Here is an 8,422-nt window from a genome sequence, read left to right as displayed (position 1 = left end):
CTAGTGAGTTCTTGAGTGGAATGTCTACTTGTTCTTCCAGTAACTGTGGCATTAGGAGCCTTTTATTATTTATTATTTAAATAATTATTTATGATTATTTTATGATTATTTATTATTCTCTGGGAATAATACACTCTGCAAATTCTGCCTTCTATTCAGTGTTAGGGAAGAAAACATTTTGTCTGTGCTGAAAAGGAGGTAGCATGGCCACTCATGGGGACTAGAAGGGGACAAGTGGCTGCCAGTGGCTTTTGTGGGGGCATCTCAGAAGGCACAGGAGGCCGAAGGCAGAGTCAAACATGGTGGAGAAAACAAGGGGAACCAACTCTAAAAGCCACTGTAGCAAGCTCTTAATGGGTGGGCGTTGGGGTTGAGTACACTGTATAACCCAGGAGGAGGGTGGCGATGTGGGGAACTTTAAGGATCATTCATGGGGAGGAAGGTCATCAGTGGAAAAAAACTCTGTAAAGTCACCAACAGAAAAACTATCCCTGGGAAGCATTTATTGAAGGAAAATAAATGGAGTTAGCAAACATACGTCTAGCTGCAGACGGCCGTCTGCTGAGGCACAGGACAAGAGACACCAATGGAGTGCTTTTGAGCTCTTCACATAAAGAGGCAAGCCTAATGCCATAAATATCAATAATTAATGCTCTTATATTAAATGGAATTCACACCGTAGATGTGGTCATCGAGAAGGAATATTCTTTTTCAAAAGCAGGTGGTCTGATGAGGATTGCATGTGGTGGCGGGTGGTGAGAAGGCCATCAGGCCAGGGGCTCTAAAACGACTTGACAGTCTCAGGAGATACCTGGAGAACCAAGAAGAGACCTTCACCACATGACCACTGTGCATGGTTAGGAGCGTGTGTGGACACAAATAGAGAAATTGAACAACTAGAGGTTATAACAATTGAGGATTTTACTTGTCTGCCAGATTCTTCTTCTTCCATTTCACTGTATTTGACAAAATAACCACCGCAACTGAAGCTTCCATGTCCCCATTTCTGGTAGGAAGAAACAGAATGGTGATGGGCAGAAAGCAAAGCTGCTGCTTATTTTATTCAAAAAGGACCTCCCAATGTAAAAAATAGTGAAAGGGAATAAAGGAGAAAGGAGAAAAAAATGAGTGGGAAATATCAGAAAGGAAGACTGAACATGAGAGGCTCCTAACTCTGGGAAACGAACTAGGGGTGGTAGAAAGGGAGGTGGGCAGGGGGTGTGGGTGACTGGGTGGCGGGCACTGAGGGGGGCACTTGACGGGATGAGCACTGGGTGTTATTCTATACGTTGGCAAATTGAACACCAATAAAAAAATAAATGTATAAAAAAAAAAAAAAGGACTTCCCTGCATTGACCAGAGCATTGTCAGAGACCAGCCTCTTACGACCAGAGATCTAATTGTTCAGCTGTTCTCATCTCTGCTCTGGAAAAAAAAAAAAAAATCTTTTGTTCCTAAAGTAGGAAAAGGGTACTGGGCAGACCAACTGAGTATCACACTGGGAATTAATATTTTAAGTAAATCTAGAATAACTTACCAAAAATTTAATTTTATTACTAGGTAATTTTCTGTATATGAAAAACCATATTTCCAAAAATATAATCAGTTAAAATATACCACAATTTCAGCACCATATTTTGGATTTTTACCATTTTTAAATAATCCACTAACTTGGAAATCTTTGAAATAGCTTGGGCCTCTCTCAATCTTTGAAAGACATTGACACTGATACAAAGATAGATTATAAATCTTTATACACCTAAGGAGAATGCATAAATCTGAGGCTGGGGAATTAGAGAAAATGAAAAAAAAGTATAGAAATAGTGATAAGAGAATAAATTCTGGAAATCATCCCCCTCCACCCCCCACCCCCCAGCAAAGATTGCTAGGCCAGCACAGAGTAAAGTATAGTGGCAAGATAAAAATCTCTCCTATCTGTAAATCTGGTCAAATTAGCTAAAAGCAGAGAATTGAATACATCTGTGACCTTAGCTTTGAGAACATTAATTTTAAAGACAGATTCTGGGATGCCTGGGTGGCTCAGTGGTTGAGCGTCTGCCTTTGGCTCAGGTCATGACCCCAGGGTCCTGGGATCGAGTCCCACACCAGGCTCCCTGCATGGAGCCTGCTTCTCCCTCTGCCTGTGTCTCTCATGAATAAATAAATAAAATCTTTAAAAAAAAAAAAAAAGAAGAATTGGGAGTAAATAGATATATCAGACAAGGCTCTGGGTGGTGAGGCTCCCGAAGCGGGTGCGATGGGGGTGGAGGGGAAACAGCAGCTTCCATTGGTGGTTGATGTTTAACAACCCCAGTGTGCCTTGTCTTCAGGTATCTTTTTTTAAAAAAGATTTTATTTGTTTATCTGCCAGAGAGAGAGAGAGAGAGCGCGCACAAGCAAGGGGAGTCTCAGGCAGAGGGAGAGGGAGAAGCAGGCTCCCTGCAGACCAGGGAGCCCAACACGGGTCTCGATCCCAGGACCGTGAGATCATGACCCAAGTGGAAGGCAGATGCTTAACTCACTGAGCCAAGCATCAAGCACCCGCAAGCATCTCTTTTTAAAAAAGGATTTTATATGTTTATTTGAGAAAGAGAGAGAGCGTGCGAGCACAAGAAGGGGGATGATCTGTGGGCTGTGTTTCCCGAGTCTGTTGGACCTGAGAGCCCTTCTCGTCACATGGGATGTCCATTAGCATCACGGACCATCCCCTGCAAGAGTCGCTCTACAAGAGTGCGTCGACCAGCTGCTGGCCTGACCCAGGACAAAATGCTTTCAGTTCTCCAGGCACCATGTGTCAGGATTTGGAACGAGCTGTTCCCCCCGCCCAGAACCTCTTCTCCTAACCGTCCCATGACCACCTTCTTCTTGTTATTAGGATCTGATTGAATGCACCTCTTCAGGGAAACTTTCCCGACCACCAGCCATTGGCCTCCCTCCAGTTCTAGTGACACCAATTTCAATTTTCTGCACGTTCGGTAAGCTCCACGCAAGCATGGGGTTTCCTCGTGTTCACCGCTGAATTCCGAATGCATGAAGGCGTCCGGCCCGAAGGTAACACTCAGTGGGTGTTTGTAAGGGAATTGTTCAACGGACACCTGCCATTTCCTACGACACGGTTTGCAGTCTAACACCCAGCTTCAGCCCCCCTCGGTGCACGGCCCCAGGAGGCACCCGGCCTGCACAGGGCGCCCACGAGAGTGTGGGGAGCAGGACCGGCCATGCCCGGGGTGCGGAGGGGCAGGCGCTGGCAGTGTCCAGGCTGAACCACCGCCTCGGACTCGCGGCAGCTCTGAGGCAGGTGCACGGCTCCAGGTGAGCAAACCATGCTCGTAAAAGGCACGGTTGACATTTGAACGCCAGCCTAGCCGAGGCCACAGCTGTGGCCATTACCTCGGATCACGGGCCCTGCCGGAGGGACAGAGCGGCCCCCTGCCTTCAGGACCAGCGGCAGAACAGGGGGAGCACAGCCTGCCAGGTGTGCTCGGGCGGCAGCTCGCCGATCCCGCAGCTCAGGGCCGAGCACGCCCAGAACAAGCTGCCGAACCAACCGAAGCCTCCAACACTGTGCTTTTCCGGAGCAGCGCTGGCCCCAAACCTGGAGGAGGCCCAGTGCCCCACCTGCAGGGTCCCTACCGCGGGAGCAAGGAGCGACACCGGCCATAAGCACCGATGACGGAAGTTACGGTGGAGCAAACTACAAAGATGACACCTCTCCACAGATATTCTAGTTCACTCTTTAATTTAACGGACACAGAAATGGGCAATTTAAGACGCATATTCATTCCACAAATGCTCCGGCGCCGTGTCAGGCGCCCGGGTGGCTCCGCGCAGAGTGAACAGGCCAGCGAGGATCCTTGTCCTCCTCAGTAAATGCTGCACGGATGAGGGACTAAATGTCGGGATTGGTGGATACGGCTAAAGATGTGCGGGCTCCCAGGGCTCCTGGCTATGCTTCAAGAGCTGTACACTTAGCTTTGGCGGAAAGATACATGTGATTCTGGGAAAAAGCATTTAATTACCTCACTACTTTTCACCAAGGTGTCCGTTTACTCTGGGTCAACTTAGCTTCGACTTCACCGGAAGAAGCTATTGTGTGGTGCCTCTGGGCAATGGAGCAGGTCTAGTCAAGCACCAGCTACACCTGCTTCTTCTCAGCCCCGGTAAACTGACCCTGAGAATCTCATCCGAACAACTGACCTAAAAGCCCTTTTACTTAAAAAAAAAAAAAAAAAAAGATGTGGTACAAATAACCTCTATATCAGTAGGGGTTCTCCAAAGAAGCAGAACCAATGGGATATGTCTGCATTTATGGAGGGAGATTTGTTTCTGGAAAACTGGCTCATGTGATGGTGGACATGTCATGCCCTAAATCTGTAGGGTGGGCTGGCTGGCTGGAGACTCAGACAGGATTTCTAGGTCACAGTCTCGAGGCAAAAATCCTTCCCTGAAAAATCCATTTTTGCTCCTGAAGCCTTCAAGCCACCCACATTATCAAGAGTCATCTCCTTTACTTAAAGTTAACTGATGATAGTAACCACACCTGCACAACACCTGGACAGCAGCATCTATGTCCCTTGTGTCTGACTGAACAGCTGGGCACTGTACCCCAACTATCCTGACATAAAATTAAGTATCATCAGCTTTCAAGAGGCCCAAGTGTTTATGACTTAACTAAAGCATTTGGCTAAGTTATTGTTCCGTATTCTCAGCAACAGTTCCAAACAAAGTCCATTGCACCTCAGAAATTTATTCCAAAAAATGAAATAGGGGTGCCTCGGCGGCTCAGCTGATTCGGCCTCAAATTCTTGACCTCCCCTCAGGCCTTGATCTCGGGGTGGTGAGTTCAAGCCCCACATTGGGCTCCATGGTGGGTGTGGAGCCTGCTTAAAAAAACAAAACAAAACAAATGAAACAAGTGAAGTGAGCCAGAAAAACAGGACAAAATTTGTGTTTTCACTGTTTTTGGAGACACTGCTGAAACTCTACCCATCTTTGAGAAACTGTGTGGTATTTGCTTTCCATAAACAACATTGCAAAATAGCCAGCCTGATTCTTGCTGTCACCACGAGAGCCTGGATGCCACAGGGTGTGGGCCCCTTTGGTGAAATCAGACCCGAGGAAACTGTAGAAGATTGTATAGACTCGGAATGACTGAGGATGAAGAGGAGAAGGAGAGGAAGGGAGAGGACAGTGGAGAGGAGGAGGAGGAACCAACAGAGGAGGAGGAGAGGAAGGGAGGGAGCAGAGAGGGAGAGAAGACACCCCTTGGGAGATGGAAGATTGTTTTGAACAGCGTCTATGCATGTGCATGTGTGTGCATGTGTGTGTGCCTGTGCGTCCACATGTATGTGTGTGCATGTGTATGTGTATATGCATTTGTGTGCATGTGCATGTGTACGTATGTGCATGTTGTGCATGTGCACATGTGTCCACATGTATGGGCGTGTGTATGTGCAGGTATGTGTATGTGCATTTGTGTGCATGTGTACGTGTTTGTGCCTGTGTGCATGTGTGCGTGTGCATGGGTGCATGCATGTGCACGTGCATGTGTACGTGTGTGTGTTGGCCAGCGCAGTGAGACACGCTGTGGCCCAGGGCGGAGGTGGCTGGCACTGGGGAGGACAAGTTGGGCTCTGCCCTCGTGCTCCTCTACCCCCTTTGGTGCAGCCATCACCTGCCCCCTCCCCAGGACTCCACAGCAATGAGCTGTGGCCGTTGGTAAGTGCAAGCCCAAGAGTGCAAGCCCAGATGGGGGGAGGCGTGAAGAAAGTGTCCGGGCCTGAACAGCACCAGGAACCCACCCCACCCCTGCCAGCACCCAGAGCTGGTGTTTCAAAATTCCTCCCCTCCCTGTTCTCTCTGGGAGCTGGAAAAGGAAGCGGTGCTGATGACTCGGAGCAGCTGTAGGGTTACTAGGTGCGTGATTCCAAAGGAGACAGATTCACTGTCATTTTTAAAGTCCTAGGGCTTGCACCCTTCTCTTCCCTTGAATTTCCCAGGGGGACACATACGAGGGCCGTGTCTCTCAACCTCGGCAATCTTGACATTTGGGGTCAGATAATCCCTTGCTGGTTGAGGCTATCCTGGGTGTTTTACGATGTGCAGCAGCAAGCCAGGTCTCTACTCAGCAGATGCCAGTCGTTCCCCAAGTCGTGCTGGTGAAACTGTCTCTGGACTTGGCCACATGTTCCCCGGGGTATGGACTCGCCCCTGGTTGAGACAGAGAATCCGTGGTGCAGCCCCAGGGACTTGGCAGCACAGTCGGCCTGACTCGGGGAACCTGACAGACAGCTGAGTGGGGGCTGCCTCGAAAGGAAAGCATCAAACCGGCCAACTTACGTTAGTGAGAACAAAAGTAACTCAAACTAGGGGGGAAACAGTAATTTAAACAAGTACTAGAAATACCTAAGGTGGGCAGGCGTCCTGGAAGAGAAGACAAGGGGCTGTGTCCGGGGAGCCACACCGAGGGGCACGCGGAGAGCAACGTTTTCACGTTTTACAAGCATTTTAATCGTCAACGCGGCACGTAGGCAGAAAAGAAGAGGAAGCATCATGTGAACGGCTGTTGTGAAGCTAAAGGTAACCCCACGCGGAAGCACCGGTCGGGCCAGGAAATTGCACGTGGGGTTCAGAGAACCCGGCGCCTTACTTGCGATTCGAGGGGCTTCCCCTTCCCTAGAGGAGCCCTGATACGATGCGGAGTCCCCGGTTCATCCTAATTTCAACTCTGCGAGGTCATCCAGAGTGTTTCCCAGGTAATTTCCAGGTAATTTCCGCATGTACTCCTGGAAACCGTGGACGACCGTTATCTGCTCCATATCGTCCCCGACACTCGCTCTGTCGGCGGCTTTCACTAACCCAGCGCGGATGCGGGGCTGACTCACTGTCGCTTGCAGGTTAACCCCCCCCAATCCCTAACCAGGCTGAGGACTCGCAGGTAAACCCCTACGATCACTAACCAGGCTGAGGACTCGCAGGTAAATCCCACGATTGCTAACCAGGCTGAGGACTTCCCTCGCTCGGGGACTCCATGTTACATTACTCGTCTTGCTGGGGCTTCCTCTCTTTTGCTCTCATTCCTTTTTTAAAAAATATTTTATTTATTTGTTTGAGAAGGAGAGAGCGGGGGGCAGAGGGGGAGGGAGAAGCAGCCGCACCCCCCCCCCAGCAGGGCCCGACGTGGGGCTGGGTCCCAGGACCTGGGATCACGACCTGAACCAGAGGCAGACGCTTCCCCGACGAAGCCCGCAGGAGCCACTGTTTTACCTTGGTTAAGTGACATTGTACCTGCGCTAGGAGCACGAGGCTGTTAAGTCGCGGGGGGCTGCGGCCGGCTCCCCCGTTGCCGCCCTCTCGGGTGCTCGTGTGTTCGGGCAGGCCGCGCTGCTGCTCTCCTCCCACCCCCAGCTCTGACGCCCAGGAGAGCCCCCTCGGTGTCCCCATCTGTGCCCGTCAGCCCGGAGCCTTCGTTGCTGGATGGGTGTCCAGTGACCGGTGCTGTTCAGGCTCTTGCAAACACGACTGCAGGGGGCGGCCCCGGAGACCTCAGGCACAGGACACCCTCGTTCGGAGTCTTTACAAGGTGCCACCAGCCGACAACAACCTGGGATCAAGCCAGCCAGTCCCCGGCGCAAGTACTTTATGTGAAGACGCAGAGCACATGCCGACGGTCTGCAGCCGCCGCTTGCCAAGAATTTCTTTCTTGCTCTTTTCCCACATATTTTCTGTCCCTCCCGTGACTTCTCTGAAGTCTCCCAGGACCGAGGAGGACAGGGATGTGGTCAGCTCTCACTCGCCTTCTTGCCGTGGGTCAGTCGACAACATAATTTAGGAAATTGAGAGTTAGGCACAAAGTGAGCAGAGAAGAAATGCCGCAGCCTCTGTCACAAAATGTGCCGGGGTCAACGGCTGGTAAAGAACAGAGCATCCTGGGGCGCCTCAGGCGCTGCCTTCGGCTCGGGTCGTGGTCACAGGGCCCTGGGTTCGAGTTCCGCACCCAGCTCCCTGCTTCTCTCCCTCTCCCCCTCCCTCTGTGCTCTCTCTCTCAGATAAATAAGTAAAATCTTTTTTTTAAAAAAAAGTAGGAACAGAGTATTCCGATGTGATTTGTTTCAGAACAAAGAGAAAGAAGGAAATGCCTCATGTTCTTTTTATGAAAGGAATGTAACATTGATACCAGAACTTGATAAAGACCTCCCCCTCCACCCTCGACTCTACACTCATACACACGCACACCCGAAACTCTGTAATAAATATTGAGGGAAAATCCCAAATAAAATATTGGCAAACCATATCCAGCAGCATACGGAAAGAATTATATGTTATGCCAAACACCCTTTGTTCCAGCAGGATAAGAGTAGCTCAATATAATGATATCTAATAATTCAATCTATTTAAGAGGTCACTCTAATGAAAGGTTTTA

At 49.9% G+C, this 8,422-nt stretch overlaps 1 long non-coding RNA gene across 2 annotated transcripts; it reads right to left on the bottom strand.

Annotated features, from left to right (window-relative positions):
* Positions 1–3,722: 3,722 nt before the first annotated feature.
* LOC144299298 (uncharacterized) lies at positions 3,723–8,219 on the bottom strand. Of its 2 annotated transcripts, none has more exons than XR_013366007.1 (2): positions 7,288–8,219; positions 3,723–4,883 (listed from the first exon to the last, which is right to left on the bottom strand). It is a non-coding gene; the product is annotated as an uncharacterized LOC144299298 (long non-coding RNA). The 2 variants fall into 2 exon arrangements; XR_013366006.1 differs by having other exon boundaries at positions 3,723–4,880.
* Positions 8,220–8,422: the final 203 nt, after the last annotated feature.

This window comes from Canis aureus, chromosome 27 (assembly GCF_053574225.1).
Source record: "Canis aureus isolate CA01 chromosome 27, VMU_Caureus_v.1.0, whole genome shotgun sequence".
NCBI classification, from domain to species: domain Eukaryota; kingdom Metazoa; phylum Chordata; class Mammalia; order Carnivora; family Canidae; genus Canis; species Canis aureus.
The sequence above is the reverse complement of the archived record's forward strand: the minus strand, read 5'-3'. Positions and strand labels throughout refer to the sequence as shown.